General features: G+C 40.7%; 1 protein-coding gene and 1 non-coding gene across 3 annotated transcripts in view; both read left to right on the top strand.

The window, feature by feature from the left end:
• Positions 1–22,914, top strand: part of LRMDA (leucine rich melanocyte differentiation associated) — a 1,038,561-nt gene that overhangs the window by 644,605 nt on the left and 371,042 nt on the right. The window lies entirely within an intron of this gene.
• Positions 6,645–6,748, top strand: LOC123650518. The gene has a single exon (XR_006739385.1). It is a non-coding gene; the product is annotated as a small nucleolar RNA U13 (small nucleolar RNA).

The following is a 22,914-nucleotide window of genomic DNA, read 5'->3' as shown; positions in this document are numbered from 1 at the left end:
ATAGGGGTATGTTCTAAAAAATGTGTCATTAGGTGATTTCTTCATTGTGTGAACATCATGACATGTACTTAGACAAACCTAGATGGTATAACATGCTACATACCTAGGTTGTATGGTATAGCCTATTCCTCCTGTGCTATAAACCTGCATAGCATGTTATTGTACTGAATACAGTAAGCAACTGTAACACAATGGCAAGTATTTATATTTCTAAACATAGAAAAGGTACAGTAAAAATATAATATTAGACTCTTATGAGTCCACTGTTGTATATGTGTTCCCATGTTGACCAAAACAGCATAACCAAATGTTGGACTGGTCAGAGAACTTTTCCTTAGTGGGACATTCAGAACTCTCATAGACTACCTTTGGCTTCATCGCTTACCATTCTTCCATATGAATCTTATGTCCTAGGGACTTTGATCTACACGCTGCACTTTGGACAAACCACCTAACCTATCTTTCATTTCTTTGTCTTTTCCTGCCTTCTTTTCCTCCTTCTTCCTGGAAACCTTCATTGTTGCTTTCTTGTATAAAGCCTTCTACCCTAGGCCCCAGAGACCTCTCTCTTCCTACATACTAATGGCAGGTCTAGACTCTACTGATAGTTTGCTGTCAGCCACCTTGAGTTAATATTTATATTTTTAGGCACTTGTTCTACTTCCCCAATATTAAGGCTAGGAGAATACATGGCCTTTGTGATTTAGCTTGAGTACAAAGCTCAGAGTCTTGCATAATGAAAACTGATATGGAATTTTTTTTAAAAGACAATGCCACTAACAAATAATAAATATTAATAGAAATGTAAAAATCAGTAACTTACATCACTACCATTAACACTACTAAAGATGCAACCATTTTTTAAAAAATTAATTCAGTGATTAACTCATTGACTATCAGAACTGTGAGACACCTTGGAGATCATTGTTTAACTTCTTACTTATTGCTGGTAGGCGTACAAAACTGGGACAATCCGTTTAGCAATAGAGTTTAAAATGTTATTCTCAATAAGCCATCAATTCTCATACATAGTTATATGTCTTAAAGAAGTTTACATATATTCAAAAGGTAACATTTATAGAGATGTCCATTGTAATATTATTTTGTAATAGTGGAAAATTGGAGGCAAAATAAATGTTCATTAGTAGGAAATTAGATAGGAGAAATGCAGTCTATTCATGAGATAGAATTCTAGACAAAGGTTAAAATGGATCAAAAGAAATATAACTCAAAAGAAGTTATATGGTAAATAGAAGAATATGTATACAAAAAATACCATTTATCATCAAAACAATAATCTTATTTCTGGATAAAGATGCATGTTGTAAATTTTAAAAATTATTTTGTATATTTTATTTTTTAACTTGGAAAAATATACTTTATTTTTTATTATTTAAAAGTATTACGGGGGTACAAATGTTTTTGTTATATGGATATACTATATAATGCTGAGGTCAGGCCTTTCAGTGTGCCTGCCACCAGGACAGTATTCATTGTACCTTATAGGTAACTTTTTATCCCTTACCCTCTTCCCAACCTCCCCCCTTCTTAGTTTCCAATGTCCTTAACATATTTTTGTGCCCATGTGTACCCATCATTTAGTTCCCACTTATTATTGAGAACATGTGGTATCTTCTATTCCATTCCTGAGATACTTCATTTAGGATAATGGTCTCCAGTTCTATCCAAGTTGCTGTGAAAGACATTATTTCATTCCTTTTTATGGCTGAGTAGCATTCCATGGTGTGTATATTTGTGTGTGTGTGTGTATGTTTCTTTATTCACTCATGCATTGATGGGCACTTAGGTTGATTCTACATCTTTGTAATTGTGAATTGTGCTGTGATAAACATTCAAGTGCAGGTGTCTTTTTGATAAAAAGATTTCTTTTCCTTTGGGTAGATACCAGAAGTGGAATTGCTGAACTGAATGGTAGGTCTACTTTTAGCTCTTTGAGGAATCTCCATACTGTTTTCCATAGAGGTTGTACTAGTCTGCAGTCCCACCACTAACAGTGTATAAGCGTACCTTTTTCTCTGCATCCATGCCAGGATCTGTTGTTAATTGACTTTTTAATAATGGCCACTCTGACAGGGGTAAGGTGGTATCATTGGGGTTTTAATTTATGTTTTCCTGATGATTAGTGATATTTAGCATTTTTATATATTTTTTTGCCATTTGTCTATCTTCTTTTGAAAAAATTCTGGTCACATCTTTTGCCCACTTTTTGATGGGGTTGTTTTGTTTTTTTTCTTGCTGTTTGAGTTCTCTGTAGGTTTTGGGAATTAGCACTTTATCAGATGTATAGTTTGTGAATATTTTCTCCCATTCTGTAGGTTGCCTGTTTACTCTGTTGATTATTTCCTTTGCTATGCAGAAGCTTTTTAACTTAATTGAGTTTCATTTATCTATTTTTGTTGCTGCTGCATTTGCCTTTGGGGTCTTCATCATATATTCTTTTCCTACATTTTCTTCTAGGATTTTTATGGTTTCATGCCTTACATTTAAGTCTTTTATCCATCTTGAATTAGTTTTTGTGCATGGTGAGAGATATGGGTCCTGTTTCATTCTTCTGCATGTGGCTATCGAGTTTTCCCACCACCATTTATTGAATAGGGCATCCTTTCCCCCAGTGTATGTTTTTGTCTGCTTTGTCAAAGATCAGTTGGTCATAGATATATGTTTTTTTCTCTGGGTTCCCTATTCTGTTCCATTGGTCTATATCTCTATTTTTATACCAGTACCATGCTATTTTGGTTACTATAGCCTTGTATTAATTATATAATTTGAAGTCAGATAATGTGATACCTCCAGATTTATTCTTGCTTAAGATTGCATTGGCTATTCAGGCTCTTTTTTTGGTTCCAAATGAAGTTTAGGATTTTTTTCTAGATCTGTGAAATAAGATGTTGGTATTTTGTTCGGGATTACATTGAATCTGTAAATCACTTTGGGCAGAATGGATATTTTAACTATGTTGATTCTACCAGTCCATGTTCATTGGATGTTTTTCCATTTGTTTGTGTCATCTACAATTTCTTTCATCAGGTTTTGTAGTTTTCCTTGTAGAGATCTTTCACTTCCATGGTTAAATTTATTCCTAAGTATTTTATTTTCTTTGGAGTTATTGTAAATGGTATTGAGTCCTTGATTTGACTGTCAGCTTGACTGTTATTAGTATATAGAAATGCTACTGATTTGTGTACATTGATTTTGTAACCTGAGACTTTGCTGAATTTATTTATCTATTCTAGGAGTCTTTTAGGATTTTCTAGATACAGTATCATATCATTGGCAAACAGAGATAGTTTGACCTCCTCTTTCCCAATTTGGATGTCCTTTATTTCTTTCTCTTTCCTGATTGCTCTGGCTAGGATTTCCATTACTACGTTGAATAGACGTGGTGACTGTGGGCACCCTGGTCTTGTTCCAGCTCCTAGGGTGAATGCTTTCTACTTTTCCCCATTCAGTATGATGTTGGCTGTGGGTTTGTCATGTATGGCTTTTATAATTTTGAGGTATGTTCCTTCTATGTCTAGTTTTTTTTGAGAATTTTTATCATGAAAGGATGCTGGATTTTATTGAATGCTTTTTCTACATCTATTGAGATGATCATATGATTACCAAAGCCAGGAAAGGGCACAACCACAACAACAAAAAGAAAACTACAGATAAATATCCCTTATGAAGATCAGTGCAAAAATCCTTCTCAAGATACCAGCAAACCAAATTCAATGGCACATCAAAAAGATAATTCACTATGATCAAGTGGGGTTCATCCCAGGGATGAAAGCATGATTCAACATACACAAATTAATAAATGTGATTCAACACATAAACACAAGGAAAAATATACTTTAAAGTGATTATACTAAAAGAACCATCTAACATGCTTGTTTTCAAATAAGGAAACTCACATCAAGAATTGGTTTTGGTATATGGACAGTATTTGGGCCCTATTTTAAACCAAACAAATATGCCAGGGAGTAGAGAGGAGGAAAGGATGAAGAGGCAGAGAGCAGAGGATTTTTAGAGCATGTAACTATTCTGTATGACACTATAATGATTGATACATGTCATACATTTGTTCAAACTCATAGAATGTACAACACCAAAAGTGGACTCTAATGTAAACTATGGACTTTGGGTGATAATGATGTGTCAGTGTAGGTTTATCAGTTGTAACAAATGTACCACTTTGGGGGGTGATGTTGATAATGGGGGAGGTTATACATTTGTGGAGGCAGGAGTATATGGGAAATCTCTGTACCTTCCTCTTGATTTTCCTTTTGAATGTAAAACTGCTCTATAAATAAATAAATAAAATATTTTTAAAAGAGAGAGAAATCTGAAGCAAATATTGGAAAAATGTTAGGAGGGTAGGCTCATGGGCATCATTTTATCTTGTGTACTTTCTGAGTTTTAAATATTTTATAATTAAGAGTAAAAAGTTCTTAATAAAGTGAAAAGAGGCTTTATGAGATGATCGGGGAAATTTGAACACCGAATGTTGGATATCAGGCATTGCGAGTTCTTTAGGAGTGATAATTATGGTGGTTATATTTATAAAATAAAGAAGTCCTTATCTCTTAGCAATACCTCGTACTATGTATAGAAGAAATTATATCATGTCTAGGATTAGCTAAAAAAAAATCTGTTTGGGAGAAGAGGGAATGGATGTGGGTAGATAAATTAGCTATGTGTTGATTTATAGATACATGAAGGCTCATTATACTATAGTTTTTATACTTAGGAATATAAATTTTTAGAAATGCCTCCCCCAAAAAATAATTTTAAAAATTGGCTTTAAAAAAATAAAGTTTTAGAACCAATATCCTTTATCCAGTGCTTTTTATAATACATCACACTGAGACCATGCTTAGCTGGACTCCCTCCATTGTTCAGATTAGTAAGCAAGGAAACATAAGCAGGTTTTGCTTAAGATTATTTTCCTACTAGAGAAAGTTTCCTACAAAGAAGAATTTTTATATATAAAAAGTAGTCCCCAGTTGAGCCATCATTTCTAGTCGAGGTATAGCTAAGATTTCCTTTTCTTTCCAAACATGCCAAAGCAACAAAGCCCTGTGATTGAGAGTGTGGGGCCTGAGACACTCATAAGCAAACACAAAGGGTGGGAGGTTGCTCATTCCAACTTTATGATGTCCCGAGAAACTGTTGTGATAAGAGAAAAGACTAAAAAATAAACGAGAGATAACTGAGATAATGGAAAAAAACAGAGGGAAACAAGACAACACTCTCAACTCTTTGGCTTGAGAAATTTATTATGCCAAGGAAGATAAATTGGAGAAACATGAAAAGGGAAAAAGATCTTGTCTCTGACTCATGTATTTCTCTTTAAGTGAATGAGCAATAACACAGAAATAAAAGAGTTCAAAACAGAGCTGTGCGCTCAGCCAAAATCATGGTTCCTAATGATTTTCAACTTTGGCAGGAGCCTCACACGGTTGTACTTGAGCAGTTTTCTTGATTTTGAATTATACATGTAATTCATCCTGATCAGAATGTAGCCAGGGAGCCAAGATCCATTTGCTAGTCGGAAATGAGAATGCTGGTCGTGTGCTGGAGCCAGTCTTCCTTCTTCACATCAGAAATGTCTGCACTGTCATCAGTTTGGACAGTTCTGGGGAACAAACAAACAAACAAAACTTGTGAAATCAATTATTTGGAGTCATCTTGGAAAAATAAATTCCCATATGGCATATTTTCTTTTTCTACCAGGCTGTTCTGTGTAAGAAAGACACAGTTCAAAATAGTCAAACTACAGTGCACAAAACAGCTGGAGATGAACAGAAGGGGCTCACAGATGAGGCCAAGGGTCTGTAAGCATCCAGCTCGCCTTCCTGCCCTGTCTTTTAACAGGACAGAGGAGGATGAAGAGGAATGAGCTAGGACTAGAGGTGAGGCCTTAGAACGTTTAACTGAAAGAAGAGCCATTGTTGTTGCTGATGCTACTCAGTGACTACAGTGGGAAGAAAATCAGATGCAGCAGGAAGAAAATCAGATGCAGCACACTCTGTTTTTAAATAGTGGTTGAGCTCAAGTTTCATAGAGTTAACTTTTTTAGGACATAAAAAAATATTCATCAGTAACCAAATTTACAGTCTTTGTTCACTGTAATTTTGACTTGACTTCTGAATAACCACAGCTGACAGGTCATCCCTGCCAATTACGTGTGGTTTTTCTTGAGTTCAAACTAATAACCCCAGATGTTAGTCAATCCTGCAAGTGATATTTGTGTATCCTCAGGCTTTGTTAAGGTACAGGGTTCTGTGGTGTTTCCTTTGGAATAGAATTAAATCCTTATAGGAAGGTGGTTTCAAGAAACTGCATTTTGTAAGAACAAAGTTTTGTCTGGAAGGTAGACAGGTACGTTGGTAGGTGGAAAGAGGGAAGGAAGGAGGGAGATAACAAGGAGAGAGAGAAAAGGGGCAAGATACTGTTGGGAAAACCAGGGGGTTCCAATTCTGAATATACCATTTACTATGAATTTAGGCAATTTATTTAACAAGTTTCTTTGACCCTCAGGTGATTTATATAGAAAATGCAGATAATAATACCTGCCTTGTTGGGTTGTTACTAGGATTATAGATAAAGGTATTATATTTTTTTAATAAGAGAATGAGATCCTTTTGTGATTCGTAAGTATGATGATTGGGGTTTCATGCTGATGTCTGAGATGTGCTTCCCTCAAACCTTGTTAAAATGTTGGCATATTACTTGCCTGATGTGAAAAAAATAAGAGAATAAAAGGGAAAGATATATGTTTTAAAAATGAAAAATATACCCCCCAACTAAATCATGTTCATAGTTCTGCTGTTATAAAAAGTTCAGAAAAGAACAAAATACAGATCCCTGGTCCCAAATAAACACATGGGAAATTATGTGAATATTGTTAAAATGTGAGCTTCTGATGACAACAGTAACATTATTAGAACATAAATGGCAGCTCAGTCAGCATCTCCTTATAACTGTATCAAAGACAGTTGCAGCTTTGTTCTCAGTGTGACCCACTTGGGGTTTGGTTGCTTGTTGATGGATATTATCATTTTTAATGTCAGTAAATAATGTGATGTCAGATAAATGACCTGTTTCCTTTTTGTGGCGTAAAGCTCATTCATCTTCAGGGAGCCTGAGTGAGTAGAGACATTTGAGTGGGACCAAGTGTTTCCGACTGTGCAGGATGGGAAACATCTTATTAATCCTACTTAACGTGAGTCCCAGGCAGTTGGATTCAATTCTCAATGTATGTCTGGTAAATCAATAAAAGTGATATGCATTTACCATTGACTGTTTTACTGATTGGAGAGAAACAGAAAGTAAACATTTTTTCAACTTGAAGAAAATGATGCTACTCACAAAGCATTACTGTGCAGTGTGCAAGTAACATATAGAGGACATCCATCTACATAATTCATATTGGCTTAGCCGAATCTGTTGTTTCTCTGAGGACTCATAATGTTACAAAATCAGGAATCAGAAAGATGTGTTTTAATTGACTTCACTGCTCATATATTTTGGGGATCACAAAACATAAAAAATATGGTAGAGTCAAAAAGGTACTGGAATCATAGAAAATTCTCATGATTTTGATTTCTGGGCTATAGTTTCTGATTCCTTCCTAAGATGCCGACGGCTGTAAAGCCCACATCTTTTATTTCTGAAGATGATTCTCATGAATCCATCGTCTCTGTTTTTCATGACTATACATTTAGCCAAAGCTGGTGGAATGCCTTATTGTGTAATGGGAAATTTAGTCAAGGCAAAATGAGGACAATTTGCTGTTCTGGAAACCTTTAGGTAGGGTGACAATTATCCCATTGAGTTTTTCATAATATAATGAAGATCATTTTGGGGTATTTCCTTAAACAGCCTTCTGGAGTTCTAGGGGTATTCACAGTATCTCAGAGAACCAAGGCTGGATACTTCTTTAGAGATCATTTAATGCAAATGTTTGATTTTTTTTGTCAGTGAGGTAAGAGGTAAAGAATTTGTTCTAGCTTCCAAGGTAAGTTTGGAGTAGAGGAGACCATATTGCAAAGACTTTGTGTTTTTACTAAGACATAATTGTTGTTTTGTCAGGTATTGAAATGACCACTTATGATTTAATGATTAAAACTCTGAAAATTTTGCAGATTTGTCTTTCTCAATTCCATCCAATTATAGAGCTGGCAAAGAGGGTAAGTTGGGTGTTTATTTTACTCCCCAATGAGTAGTATCCAGAAAAACAGTCCATCTACCTGTTCTTTTAGACTAGGGGTTAGCAAACTACAGTCCACTGGCCAGATATGCCTAGGGGCCTGTTTTTGTACATTGGAGCTAAGAATGGTTTTATAATTTTGAAAAGTGGTAAAAAAAAATTGCCAAAACCAAAAAACAAAGAAGAATATGTGAAATGAATGATGAAGACTATACGTGGCCCACCAAGCCTAAAATATTTCCCATTTGGCCCTTTACAGAGAAAGTTTGCTGATCTGTGGTCTAAAATATTCAGTGAAAGAGGCTCTATGACCTTCCTTGTAGATTACACAATACTTTTGTGTTTTGTGTTTACATTTCTTAAATGAGCATCATAGACTGCAGGAAAATAGGGAACCCAATTTTAAAAGGTGCCTATTTGGGGCCAACTTTAGGAATGGCTTTTTGTCCTCAGAAATGATCCACCTGCTTTATGAGTTATAAATTAAGCACTGAGCTGAAACATGGGCAAATCTGCCTCTCTCCTCTTCCACAGAACTTTTGCTGACTTTTTAGCCACAGAATTTTGAATTATATAATTTCTCACTAAAACCACATCTATTTCCTGAACTACTTCAAAATAGCTTTGAGCTCCAGGAAAGTCTGGTTAAGGAGTTCGTACACCACATTACTGGTAACCCATCTGGATCACACTGGGTTTCCCATGTGGATTGGGAAGCCGTGCTCTGTGTTGGGACAGAAAACATGTCCTGTGGGTAGAACTGTGCTCTCTGAGCCTCATGGCTTCAGGTTCCAGAGCTGGGCCTTGAAGTCTTCAGCTTCTTCACCACTACTGTTTTGAACCACTCGTTGTTCTGGAAGTTGGTGAACTTGGTGATGATATTTGGCAGTTTGTTTAAAGTTTAGGCAATTTGAGGGTAGAGATGGCAAGGAAAGAAGAGAAAGGGGATCATGAGTGGATGAAACCTTGTTCTGTTCTAACAGTTTTTCTCAACATAAACTCGTCTTTTTTTTTTTTAGGATTTTTAAACATATTTATTTGGAAATGAAATTGAAATAACATCAGAAATTTCTTTAAGAAAGGATAGACAACTTTAAGGAACAGAAAAATATTCACTTACGTATACCTTATTGTAATCATGTTTTATGAAAATAAATTGTTAAAAAGCCATTAGATCTATTTCCATATCACTCTTCTGCATAAACTTTTGCTTCACATTCTCAAAATTAGATCTTATTTTATCATTGGGTTTGGATTCTAAAACATATGCATTTCGTGATACCCACTGTTTCTTCTTGGAGCCAATAATAAGACAGAACAAAGGAAACCTGAAATTAGAAAAGAATCCACTGTATAGATAGTTTATGAATTGCGGATAACCAGGTAGGGAGGAAAGAAAGAAATCCAAGGAGGGAAAAAGATAACGTGTACCATGGAAACCGTATTATGGGGAGTTAAAGACTGTCAATACCGGTCTTCCTTTCCTTAGGGTAGCTCCTTCCAGCCTGCTTCATAGTAATTCTAAAATTATTGGCAGGAAAAGTTAGTGCAGGCACTCTAATTGGATTGAATTTGTTGTGATATGATATTTTGGCATAACACTGGATCCTGCTGCTAGACCTAACCATTCCTTACTATTTTCAGTTCCCAGAATAATTGAGCCTGAGAAAATATTGATGTTTATGTCTGAATCCTTTCTGATCTCTATCCTATGAGGAAAATGTTCTCAAATACTCTTTCAGCCATGGTCTTCAGAGCCCCTGAGATATTCTTTACCTACGGATAGCAATGCCTTTTCCTGCTGCCTCTCCTGTCAGATCTTCTCTGTCCCACTGTGGGAGCAGACGGGAAATTGGAGCCCTTCTGTTAGAGCAGATGGGCTGATGGTGAAATAACTGAGGCTCTACACTTGCATTTCTGAGAAAGAAGGGTGTGAGGCTGTATCTTCCTAAGAATTTTCCTCAGTGGTCATCTGGGAAGACTCGTAAGCAAGGTTGGGTTAGTCTCTGTGGTAGGCCCATGGTGGACACCCAATCACAGCCAGAATGTGCTCTAGGATCACGGGTCTTCAGTGAAAGCAAGCTCAAGGTTCTACCAAATTTGAGTTTCTCAAGGTTTTAGAAGTACGTGAAAAAAGATTATAGCCCATTTAAGTAGTAGAACTGGTAGACTCTAACAAATGGTCTGTGATAAGAGAAGAACTCTTCATTGTTAGTTGGAGGTAGGACAGTTCTTCATGGTATGAAGCTGCCCCATGCATTCTAAGTGGCATACCCTCCCATTCCTGTCAACCAGCAGTAAGTAGCACTCCACAGTCATTGGGGCAATGAAATAAAAAATTCTTACACTTTTTTAGTTGCCTCCTAGTAGAAAAATAAATGGCTCTAGTTGCAAACCACTGTATCTCTGGATGATGGCCATGTCTCCACTGATGTTTCCTGTAGCCTATGTCCTAGAGTATGCAGAGAGGAAGCTGAACAGTAAAATAAAAGGGTGTTGGGCTACAGACTTTCAACCATTTGTTTGAAAGATTCTGGTCCTCACATAAATTACAGGTCATTTTCTTGCTGTGCAGAGTTCAACAAGGGATTGGGGCCACAAAAGTAAGAACAGTCCCCTCACCAATAGTCCAGGAAGGTATAGACTGTCCTGGTCAATATGTTTTAGACTCATAGAAACTCAGAATTTGAAGAAAACAAAAACTAATGTGTCTAACCTACCACACAGCAGAGAGATGCCTTTGCCAAATAGGCACGTCCTCAAGATACAGCCATAGGTCTATCTTTAAGTCTGGGTCAGGGATTTATGTTAAATTCCTGTAGATTCTTGTGTTGGGGCCTCCAGGGATGATCTCTAGGAGAAATGATAAATTTGTTCATAGTAAACATGGGTTAACTGACTAAGAGTCAGACTGCTAGAGTTTAGTTCCTGCTTCTACTGCTAACTAGCTCCTTGACCTTAAGTAAGTTCCTTTGCTTCTCTGGGCCTGAATCAGTTTCCCATCTGTAAAGCAGAGATAATATTACCACCAATCGCACAGGTCATTGTGGCATTCAGTGAGTTAAAACATGAAGTGCTTAGAAGAGTATATAGCACTTGGTAAATGTACAGTAAATGTTAGCTATTATTAGCATAGATACTAAACCCATTATTAATATATGTACTACCTCTGAAACTAGATTAATATTTAGTTTTGTCTCATAGATGGAAGTGCATTTGCTTCCTGTGCAGAGGCAGAAAGTTTGTGCTGATCTGAACAGCTACATCTGCACCTAGAGAGAGAAGCTGATTGTAAAACTCCTTGTCCCTAAGTTCGTAGTAAGTAGAATGGGAGTAGCAGTCTTGCTCTTGGATTATGCCTGCCCTTTAGATGACACTGTCTTTGGTGCTTTCAAGAAGGAAAAGGAAAGGGCCTCTCTCTTCCTGAGAGTGGTCAAGCTGGGGCTCACAGGAAGCTCACCAAGCTCACTGGTGTGACCGGCCCCTCCACTGCCCACTGCTCTGGCCTCAGTTCCATACTGGTCAGTGAGTGGAAAAAGAAAAAGGGAGGATTTGAAATGTGACCACAGAGGGAGTCCTGCAGGCAGTGGGTGATCCTTTAAGGAGGTGCTTCCCTTAGGGCATGGAGCCAAAGTCTCCTTCATCAGTATATCACAAAAAGTGGACAGGGGATTTTCCTGCCCTAGGCCATGATGTAGTAACAAGGACACGGATTTACCCTCCTGCCTATACAACTAAAAAATCAGACAAAATAGATGAAACAACAGTGTCTTGGCCTATTTAGTGAGGGTATAATGGAAAACCTGAGGCTGGGTAGTTTATCAAGAGGTTTGCTGGGCTCATGATTCTGGTGGCAGAAAAGTCCAAAATTATGCAGCTGCATCTGGTAGGTCCTCCCTCATGCTGCGTACACTCAGGGCAGACAGCGAAAGGTGGGAATGGGCGCAAGCAGAGATCAGGTGGCAAGAGAGGAAGCAAGAGAGAGACCTAGGAAGCTGGACTCTTTTTAACAACTCACTGCCACGGGAACTGATCCATTCCTGCAAGAGCAAGAACTTACCTCTGCAGGAGGGCATTAATGTATTCATGAGGGATCTACACCCATGACCCAGACACCTCCTACTTGGCCCCACCTCCCAACACTGCCACACTGGGGATCAAACCTCAAACTTTTGGTGGAGACAAACCATATCCAAACCATAGCAAACGGTCTGCAAATATTGGGCAACATGTAGCACAGGTCATGGATTCCTAAGAGAAGAACAACAGGGCCAGCCCTGCAATCGCCCCAGCCTACTGTCTAGAGCGCATATCTAGGCTGCAGTGCAGCAAGGCAAACTCAAACAATGTGCTTGTCTTCCTGAGTCACAAAGGCAGAGCTGAGAACCAGGGGAGGACAAAGTGGCTGGAATCCTCAGAGAAGAGTAACAGAAAGGAGAGAGTTGATGAAAAGGAGAGAGCTGCATCAGGAGAAGGCTCCAGAGATCTTTGTAAAGGGTTCTCTCATGTCCTCAGCTGAGTACTGACTGATCAGTCCATGATGTGAGGAAACTACTAGAAGCTGGGGAAAGCAACACTCAAAAGGAGCAGGTGGAGCAATGCTTGGAGCTCACACAGGACCAGGAATACTGCTGTTCCCACCAGCAAGAGTGGAAAAATCAGAATATACAGAGCATTGAGTACTCAGAAGGGTATTGCCTAGCATTAGGGCATAATTAAAGATGGCTCTGGTCCTGTCTAACAGAGCTTACTAACTAGCCTCAAAGTGTTTTCAAGTACCTTAACTGTGTCCCAGAAAAAACAAAACAAAAAACCCTCAAGAATATTTAAATGAATACAAAATATCCAACCCCCAGCAAGATCAAATTTACAATGTCTAGTACCCAAAGAAATGTGAGAAATATGATCTATAATGGGAAGAAAAATTTTCATTAATAGAAACAGAGATGAAAGAATTAGCAGACAAAGGTCTTAAAATATTTATTATAACTACATTCTTTGTGCTCAAGAAGGTAAAGGAAAGCATGAGAATGTTGAAAAGATAATGAGAATCAGACCTAAAGTAAAAGTCTAGAGATGAAAAATTCAATGTCTAGATGAAAAAGACACTGGATGGAATTAACAGCAGCTTAGACACCAGCAGAATAAAAGATTAGTGAGCCTGAAAGTATAACAATGGAAACCATTCAAAATGAATCAGAAAAAAAAAGTCACTGAAGAAAATGATCAGAGAAACTATGAGCTATGGGACAACTTCAAGCTGATTAATATGCTGGTAATTAGAGTTCCAAAGTTATCAGAAGAAAGAAAATCATAAAGGTTCCTGCATAAATCAATGGCATAGGAAAGAGGAGTGCAACGGAGAAAAATCAATGAAAACAAAACCTTCTTCTTTGAGAAGATTAATAAAATCAATAAGCCTCTAGCTAGAGTGATAAGGACAACAAGAAAGGAGGCACAGATTACCAATATCAGGAATGAAAGAGCAAACGTCACTGATGATGAACATGTAATTAGGAAATATTATGAACAACTTTATGCCAATAACTTTGACGATTTGGATGAAATGGACAAATTCCTTCAAACACACAAAATATCAAAGCACTGTCAAGAAAAACAGATAATCTCAATAGCTCTGTATCATTTTTAAAAAATTAAGTTTATAGTTAAGAACATTCCTACAAACAAAACTGCAGATCTAAGATAACTTCCCTGGTGAATTCTACCAAATGTTTCAGGAAGAACTAATTCCGATTACTCATAAGCTCTTCTAGAAATTTCAAGAGGAGAACACTTTACTATTCATGCTACGATGTCAGCATTATTCTGACACCCAAACCAGAATAAGATATTATATAAAATTCTGGACCAATATCTCTCATAAACAAAGATGTAAAAATTAAAAAAAATTTGTAAATCAAATCCAACAATATATAAGAATGATACCACATCCTGACCAAGTGGGGTTAATACTAGCAATGCAAAGTTGTTTTGGGATTGTAAATGTGGGCAGGGACTCATGAGTAAAAGCAAAACATTCTTCTCCATCTCATCCTCATTTTTGTAGAGCACCGAGCTTTCCTTCTCACTGTGATGGGGAAGGAAAGATCTCAGGTCCTTGGGCATCTGCTAATGATCTAAGCAGAACGTATCTGTTCGTATGGCCTCATGTTTATCATCCATAGGGAAGCAGGAAAGCAACAATCTAAGACCCATCACCCCCCTAGCAAGCATCTGAGACTTGGAACTAATGGGAACAGCATGGATTTTGAAATCAGAGAGACCTTGGTTCAAATCTAGGCTTCACCATTTATTGAACAAATGATTTAATATCTCTGAGCCTTAGAGAAATTATGAGGATTAAGATCATTCTGGGGCTTAGAGGGAAAATATGTGAAGCCCTTGGCACGTCGCAAGCACATAGTGCATGTGGCTGTGGTGGCAGTTCATTGTGTTGAGACACTATAGCATGATGGTTAAACGTTATGGCTCTGGATGAAGGCAGTGTGGATCCCAGCCCCAGCTCTGTTACATTGCTATTTGTGAGATCTCGCCTAGTTTCCTAGTGTGTGAGACAGGATTAGCAGTACCACCTATCTCGAAAGAGCCGTGGTGAGGTACCTTTGAGTTAACACATACATAGTCTTGGAACAGTGCCCGGCACACTTCCAACTAAGTGTTCAATCAGCATTAGTTGTTATTATTAAAGTTATTGTTGTTTCTTTGGCTACTGGTGTTGTCACTGTTGTTGACAAGCCAGCGAAGGCTGTGATATTCTAGCAAGAAATGGTCCTAGCAAGAAAGCTTCCCAAACCTACGAGAGGACACCAGGCAACAGAGGGTCACTGATCCCTCGAGGTTGCCCAGCCTCCAGGTTCTATTTGGCTTCGTTGAAAGCAGACCCGCCTGGCCCGGACTGAACAGGGAGAGGTGAGTGGCTGCACCTGGGAAGAAGGAAGCCTTGGGGGGGGCAGGAGCAAGGCAGGCCCTGACGACAACAATCTATCTCTGAGACGGGAATATCTTCTTGTTAGAGATGCGCCTGGTTGAGGTCGGGTCTTCCTGGATGATAGCACGATGCAGTGTGAATGGAGACCTGGGCTATAACTGAGAACCATGTGGCCCTGTCAGCGGGTGACGGCACCTGAATGACAGCATGACAGGGAACAGAAACAGGGCCACAGCGAGCCACTCTGCCTGCCACAGCGATGTGCACTGTGCACATTTCTACCCGACCTGAAACCACTCGGGCCGGAGAGGCCTGCCAGACCGTGGGCTGGATTTCTCTCAGCACTTCCTATTTTGCCATTCATAGCCTCTTGCTATTAAGCAGACAGAACAGCTCATATCCTGCGGACAGATGATGGATATGTCATATCTCTGAAAAATTGTTTGTCTTCCACAGGTGTATGGGCTTCCTTCTAAAGCAGGCAGGTCACATGACACTTTTCAACACTCTCTTCTGTACCGGCGTGGCATCCAGTGTCTATCAAAAGGGAAATCTTTCACATGCAATTATGGCAGAAAATAAAGGTGATGAAGTGTTGTGTACCAAGAAGGGAGAAGATCAAAGGGCGGTAATGAAAACTGATTACAATAGAAGGGCAGCTTCACCTGCAGAAGTTGTGTGGGACCGTTTGGGGCCTGACGCTGCTTGGGGGTGTGCACATCGGCATACCCCGCGTACGTGCAGAAGGAAGGGCCGCTGACAGCATCCTAGGCACTGCTGTCTTAAAATAATAAACTGGGGGGCTGACTGTAACCCAAGAGGGGTTGTAGGTAGTGTGTAATTGTATCAAAGCAAAGCTAACGCACCTTCTTCCCCATGATTCACACAATACATGTTTCTTTCAGCACCATCTAATTAGTGGCACCGTTTCAGTCCTCCAAGAGTCTAACTGACACCCATTGAGCCTGATTTTCCAATAGAATCTTCCAGAGCACAGGGTCTGGGCACCCAAAGGCCTGTTTCGTTTTTTGTTTTTTTTTTTTAATTGAACTCGGGGAGGTCAAGGGCAAAAACACAGCCTGTTCAAGTTTATGAATGAGGCCACTATCATCGGAGCCTTCCTTCACAGTCATGGAGCGTGGCCATCTCGGTGACACCCGGTTTAACTGGAGAGGAATGTCTCTACCTGGCAAGTACATTTCCTAGCAACTGTTATCGTCTTGAAAATATACTTCACATGGTAACATTTCAAATCCCAGAAAATGGCTTGCCCAGGTCAATTTAGCAGAGGTTTTAGATTTTATATCCAATCACTTGCTTTGGAATACTTATAGGAAAAGCCAACAATTTTCAACTAGTTGTGGGTAAACTAGGTTTTTTTTTGAGACAGAGTCTCACTCTGTTCCCCAGGCTACAGTGCTGTGGCGTCAAGCTCACAGCAACCTCAAACTCTTGGGTTCAAGCAATTCTACTGCCTCAGCCTCCCAAGTAGCTGGGACTACAGGCATGTGCCACCATGCCCGGCTAATTTTTTTTTTCTATATATATATTTTTAGCTGTCCAGATCATTTCTTTCTATTTTTAGTAGAGACGGGGTCTCGCTCTTGCTCAGGCTGGTCTCGAACTCCTGACCTCGAGCGATCCTCCAGCCTTGGCCTCCCAGAGTGCTAGGATTACAGGTGTGAGCCACTGCACCCGGCCGGTAAACTAGTTTGAATTGGTTAAAAAGAAAAAGAACAAAATGACTCTTAATTATAGATTAACACAATTATATATTTTTTCAAGTAGTGTCAGTAATGGTAGCTGTGCTAATTCAAAGGAAGCTAACAAAGTGTTGTCAAATGCCTTTCAGAGTCCTAGCTTTAATGGAAAACTAAATATAGTTTATCAGTTGTAGTAAATAGATGCTCAACTATTGGAAAATGGCTCATTGTTCTAAGTAGGTTAAAAATTCTTGTCTCATGTTTAATATTGCGTAGGTTAGTAACTATTTTGCCCCTTTTTGCAAATGTAAAGTTATTGGGAGACTGCCCAGTTTTATGGGTAACAAGGCCTACATCAGTGAGGACAAGAGAGTGAAAGGACACCAGCATATGTTGAATCCCTGCTATCTTATTTAACTTCATCTTCACAAAAGCCATCCGACAGAGATGATGTAACAATTTTCTAGATGATACTGAAATGAAGTAAGCTGGTCAGCGTTTGTCGAATGATGCTAGACCTGGCTTTGAACTCCTGCTTTATACACCCCCAAAACTGGCATTCTGCTCCCTTCGCTCTCCCACGCTGCTTAGCCCACTTGGTCTGTTTGCTGTTGGCTGTCTCTACCTAACTAGAAGCTGCTGCTCTTGTAGCGCCCAGATGCTGGTGCAAATGTCTTCAGTTAGCCACTGTAACTGAGATTTCTCAATGAAATGTCAGTCTGCTCACCAGAGGAATGGTATCACAAAGCTAGGGGCCCTTGCAGCCCTATGTTTTCACAGCCCTCAGGGCCCTTTGTTGGAAATATAAGTAGGCATTTGCTAAAGAGCTCTCAGTGGGACTGAGCGAGCAATGCATCTTGCAGAAGACTTTATGGTGGGCCAGCCCGACCGTGTTGAAGACTGCACGGCCAGGTCAGAGTGGGTTTGGAGGTGAGGGGGTCAGAAAAGCTTCCGGGTACAGATTCTCACTCTCACTGGTTGCTGTGGACCTTATGTTACCATCAATGTCCCCATTGTGTCTTTGCAAGCACAGAATGTGGCTGTAATTGGACAAGCGAATCCTAAGGCATTTTCACCCATTAGCACCAGAGCATGAGCTATGTTCTTAGTATAGAACAGTGTCTTTGGGGAAAATGGGCACAGGGGAGACACGTGCCAAGAGGAGAAGGAAAGGATAGCCGTCCGCAGCCAAGGGAGAGTCCAGACAGTACCGGATAGTGGTGGGGAAATGGGGTCCTGTGAACTGAGTCGGGGTGGGGAGTAGGAGTGCAGTAGGAAAACTTCCCTTTCTTGACAATTTCGCCTCAGGCCGGCTCTACTCAGTAAACCTCATGGGATCAGCTTGCTCACTTCAAAGGATCTGGCCCACCAGAAGAACAAAACAATCTTTCCCTCTGTGGCAACTTGGCATTGCAGCTGTCATCACAATTGTATCCAGAAAAGCGGCTTATTCAAGTGGCAGCTTGTTCCTTGAGGCTCGTCTCATCTTCGAGAAATGCCCAGTGACACCTCTCGGAGGAAATCCCTCATTCCAGCTCTGCGTGATAGCTTCTGCAGGCAGCAGGCGCCTTAGGAGTATGTTCCTGGGCATAATGAGCCCTCGGACGCTGTTCGCCGTGTCTGTTCACGAGAGAACCTGGCCAGGGTTTTGTGTGAGCCCAGACAGAACTTCCCGCACACAGCAGCAGGAGGCACAGAAGAATTTCTGGTGGTTTCATTAGACTTTTAAGAGCTGTTGATTGAGGACTTCATTGCAACCAGTCTTTATGTTCCCACCCTTCCCATTTCCTTTCCCATTTACCCCAAAGACTGCAGTTACTATTGTGGAATGGAGTTGATGACTGATTTTTTTTCTCTCAAGTTTTTAGGTTGCATAAGGAGAATAGAGTGTGATTAAGAGCAGGGGTTAGGGAAGTCGAGGGCCTTTCCCAGTTCTGTTGGTTCTCTGGGCCTGCGATGTAGAATCCCAGACCTAGAAGGAGCTTTATTCCAGCAGGCATGTGGCCTCGTTCTGACTCAGCAGATGAGGACACTGAGACCCAGAGAGTGGAGGCGTTTGCCCCAAGTGACAGCTGGCTGATGAGTCACTCCCTAACTGGGATATTTTGTTCAGATCTACAGAAGGTAGATCAAGACAGGGGTGACCAGGTGACCAGGAGGGTCAGGGGTCTTCTGTGGCTTTTTTTTTTTTTTTTTTTTTTTCAGACAAAGCCTCACTCTATCACCTGGGCTAGAGTGCAGTAGTGTCATCACAGCTCACTGCAGCCTCAAACTCCTGGGCTCAAGTGATCCTCCTGCCTCAGCCTCCCATAGCCAGGACTACAGGCACATGCCACCGAGCCTGGCTATTTTTTTCTATTTTTTGTAGAGACTGGGTCTCACTCTTGTTCAGGCTGGTCTTAAACTCTTGGCTGCAAGTGATTCTCCCGCCTCAGCCTCCCAGAGCGCTAGAATTACAGGTGGGAGCCACTGCCCCTGGCCTTCTGTGGATGTTTTGAAGAACCCAAAGCTGTCTTATCAGCAAGGAAGGCAATGCTTCAAGGGATCGTGAGAACCATCTTCAAATATCTGAAGGATTGCTACACTGGCGTCTGAGGAGATTTATTCTTTGTAATTGCTAAGGGCACCACTAGGGTCCACAGACAGTTACAGGGGGAGCAGGTCTGACTCACTCTGAGGAAGACATTGATGTGCCTTCAGCAAGGGCCTGGACCTGAAAGAGTCGTGAGTCTGCTTCCTTGGAGGATGCAACTGTCCATGGAGAAATATGTTCAAGGAGGTTTCTTCCCGAGGAATCTCCTTCTCAAAGCTAATGTGAATTAACAAGGCTCCCATCAGAGTCCCCAAGAGTCCGCATCAAATATAGAAGTGGAATTAATGAAAAGCCCTTAAAGTGTCAGTTTCTGCAGAGCAGATCATCTCCAGAGAAATTTATTCATCTACATGGACCATGGGCCTTGGGGCCATGAGCCTTGGCTGTTCTAGAGTCCAAATAGGGGGTAGCTTTGAAAGGAAGGGCTACTGCTACTTACAGGGTGAAAGTAGAGATGTGTTCGTTTTGCTCTGGGGTAAACCTGGTGATAGGAAATAAGAAAAAAAAGGCACCCGTGACAGGGATTCCTACCATTAGTCTAATGGGGGTGACTCTGTTCCAGGATCAAAAGATGCCTGGGAGCCCAGAAGAGAGCAGGCCTTGGAAGGCGAGGCCACTGCTTTGGCAGGAACCTTTGAAAGAGACCCCTTAAGGTACCTGTGAGGTTTAAGGGCCACTAGGAAGACAGTCCAGGGCACTGCAATGCCAGAGCCCCAGAAAGGGCCGATGAAATAAAGTCCCCCACCCCTGGTTCCATCCCACTGGTCTGCTCGCTGCTGTTTCTCAGCCTCACTAATCTGGCTGTCCTTTAAGACTCCTGACTGTGACTTGTCCTGTCTGCATATCTTCTTTGTAATCCCTGATGCTTGCAGCTCCTTCCTCCAGAAAGCTTTCCCTGGCCTCGTCAACACACACTGGAGTCTCCTGTCTCTGAGTTCAGTGGCTGGGAGTGGGTGACGGGCAGTATATCAGGACACAAGGAGCCCTGAGGGGTGACCCTGTCACGTTGGGTCAGTTCTTGGGCTGGGCCCTGTCAGCTCCCCTCCCTAGTTGCCATGAGAATGTCATTGTGAGTCCTCTGGAAGGATCTCCCCCTGTGGCCCCTCTTTTTTCCTGTCACACTCCCTTCTAGGATGGAACCAGGTCCCCAGTACACTGGAGGAGGCTGTTCCCAAGTTTAGATGAACACAGTCTACAAGACCCTCTCCTCCCTTTTTCTACACAATTATTTTATAATATCTGCAGTTCTCAAGGACCCACTGACCTCTTCCAGGTTGGTAATGTGCAAGCCAAGCTTTGTGTTCATCCCGAGTCATTCAGTGCATGCTCCAGGGGGACTGACTTTGTCACTTGCTTTGTTTGTGCTTTTTCCCAGGATCTCAGTTGGCTTTGGGATGTTTGACTCATCCTCAACACTTTTAAATTTCCTCCTGAAGGCACCAACCATGTTTGCTAACTTAACCATCCAATATCCCATGTGAGTTGCTCATGAGCATGAGAAAACACTGACACATTTTTTCCCTCGGGTGTTGTTGGCTTGTAAATCTGAACGGGAAGAGTAAATTTACTTAGAGAAGCTATGAAATGCCTACCCTTGATGACTGTTTATGTTGGGAGTGGGAGGAGAGTCTGTGTGCCCACAAGTACCAGGATTCAAGGCCTGTGATCAGGCTAGAGGCCAGAGATAAGGACCTCTTTCTAATCTTTGCTGTAAATGGAAATAGTCAATAAATCAGAGCTGTTTATTGAGTGCCTACCATGTTCAGACAACAGGACAGTGGGAAGTGATAGGAACAAAGCCATCTTAACCGAAAGCTTAACCTACCGGCATCTTCTCATTTGTTGGAGGCCTTTGTGACTAAATCACACACGGCTGCCAGTTGCCTAGAAATTGAGAATCAAATAATTTGGCTCCTGCTTGGGACTGGGAAGTCCTTTGTCACATTTATTAGATAGGGCTTCCTCTTGGGGTGGCAGAAATGAAACCTTAACTTTCTATTCAGCACCTTTTGTGTCTCTCTGCAGAATGTGGTAGATACTTACTCTGTCTGAGCCCATTTTCTCATCTGTAAAGTGGATCCATCTAACAGTGCCTACTTCAGGCTGGCTGTTGTTTTCAGTAGTGAATGAAACACTCAGCACGATGCTTGGCACCCGGTAGGTACCAATGTAGTCATCGCTGCTGTAGCTGGACTGTCACTGCTGGTGCCTCATGGGAAGCAGCCAGGAAACATTGTCCATGTTGTGTTCTATCTCGTCCCATGGAAAATCCTGACTTCAAGTTCTCTTACCTTTCAGATTTTATAGTCCTAAACTGGCACACTGTGGACAGGATATTTGGGAAAATGTCTGATGTGCCAGGAGGGAAAAGGACAAAGGACAAATCTCTCTAAGGGAGCCATTTGGGCTCCTGTATTGATTAAAGCAGTAAAGAACTGTAGAAGGAAAGAAAAGCTTAAGTGTCCAGATATAGTTTGCTACACACATTCTCAAGGGTGAAGACTGGGTAAGAGAGATTGGCAAAGGAGAGGTGTGATGGCCCCAGAAGAGAGTGATGACCAACATCAAGCACAGTCAAAGTCAAACTTCAAAAGGACAAGCTAATTACCACATAAGTTAATTGTGGCAGTGAGGCTCCAACTTCCTCCCAGTCAGACATCAGTGCACAAGGCCCAGAATCCGCATGTTTTGAAAGGTACCATGGGACCACATGAACCCAAAAGAGGACAGTCTGCCAATCTCTAGGCAGGAGTCCCATCTTATTTTCCTTGTGGATGCTCCCTAGGAAGTAGACAGCCCTCAGCTTTCTTCACAAAGCAAACTTGCCTTCATCCTAGTCTTGCACTTACATCAGCTCAAATAGCATGAATTCTTTAAAAATACAGAAATTGTTATTTTTATAGCAATTTGTTCCCAAGGAGCAAAGGCCATAGCAGGCTGGTATTACCTTAATTTTTTTCCATGGCCCTCTTATCAAAAATAATGATAATATTTCAAATAGATTACCATGTAGTTAATGAGTTATTTACGGTGCAGATTTCAGAAGTGGGGAGGCCTAGACGTTTAAACTAGTTGACTGGTAAGATTAGCCTGGTGCACTTTGCCCCACCTTTGGAGAGAAAAAGACCTCTCTAAGTTTCAAAGGAAAAGCATCATATATTTGCAACCAGATGGTGTATTTCAGTCCAGAAAACTGGAATCAGCCACACAGAGAGGACCTAGTTGGGACCAGGTCACTCTTGGGGGGAGGGTGAAATAGACCAAATTTATAAACACCCAAGTGGGAATAAGTGGATAAATATCTATATGGGTGCAGAAGGAGATCTAGATATGCTACACTTGTGGAAGTTTCATGTGAGTAAAGAATCAAATTGTGTCTTTTTAATATTACTTCAACTGTCCTTAGGACTGAAGCTCTAGGTCTTGCTCTCCTGGTGCATTCAATCGAAGT

This window comes from Lemur catta, chromosome 14 (assembly GCF_020740605.2).
Source record: "Lemur catta isolate mLemCat1 chromosome 14, mLemCat1.pri, whole genome shotgun sequence".
Taxonomy (NCBI): Eukaryota; Metazoa; Chordata; class Mammalia; order Primates; family Lemuridae; genus Lemur; species Lemur catta.
The sequence above is the reverse complement of the archived record's forward strand: the minus strand, read 5'-3'. Positions and strand labels throughout refer to the sequence as shown.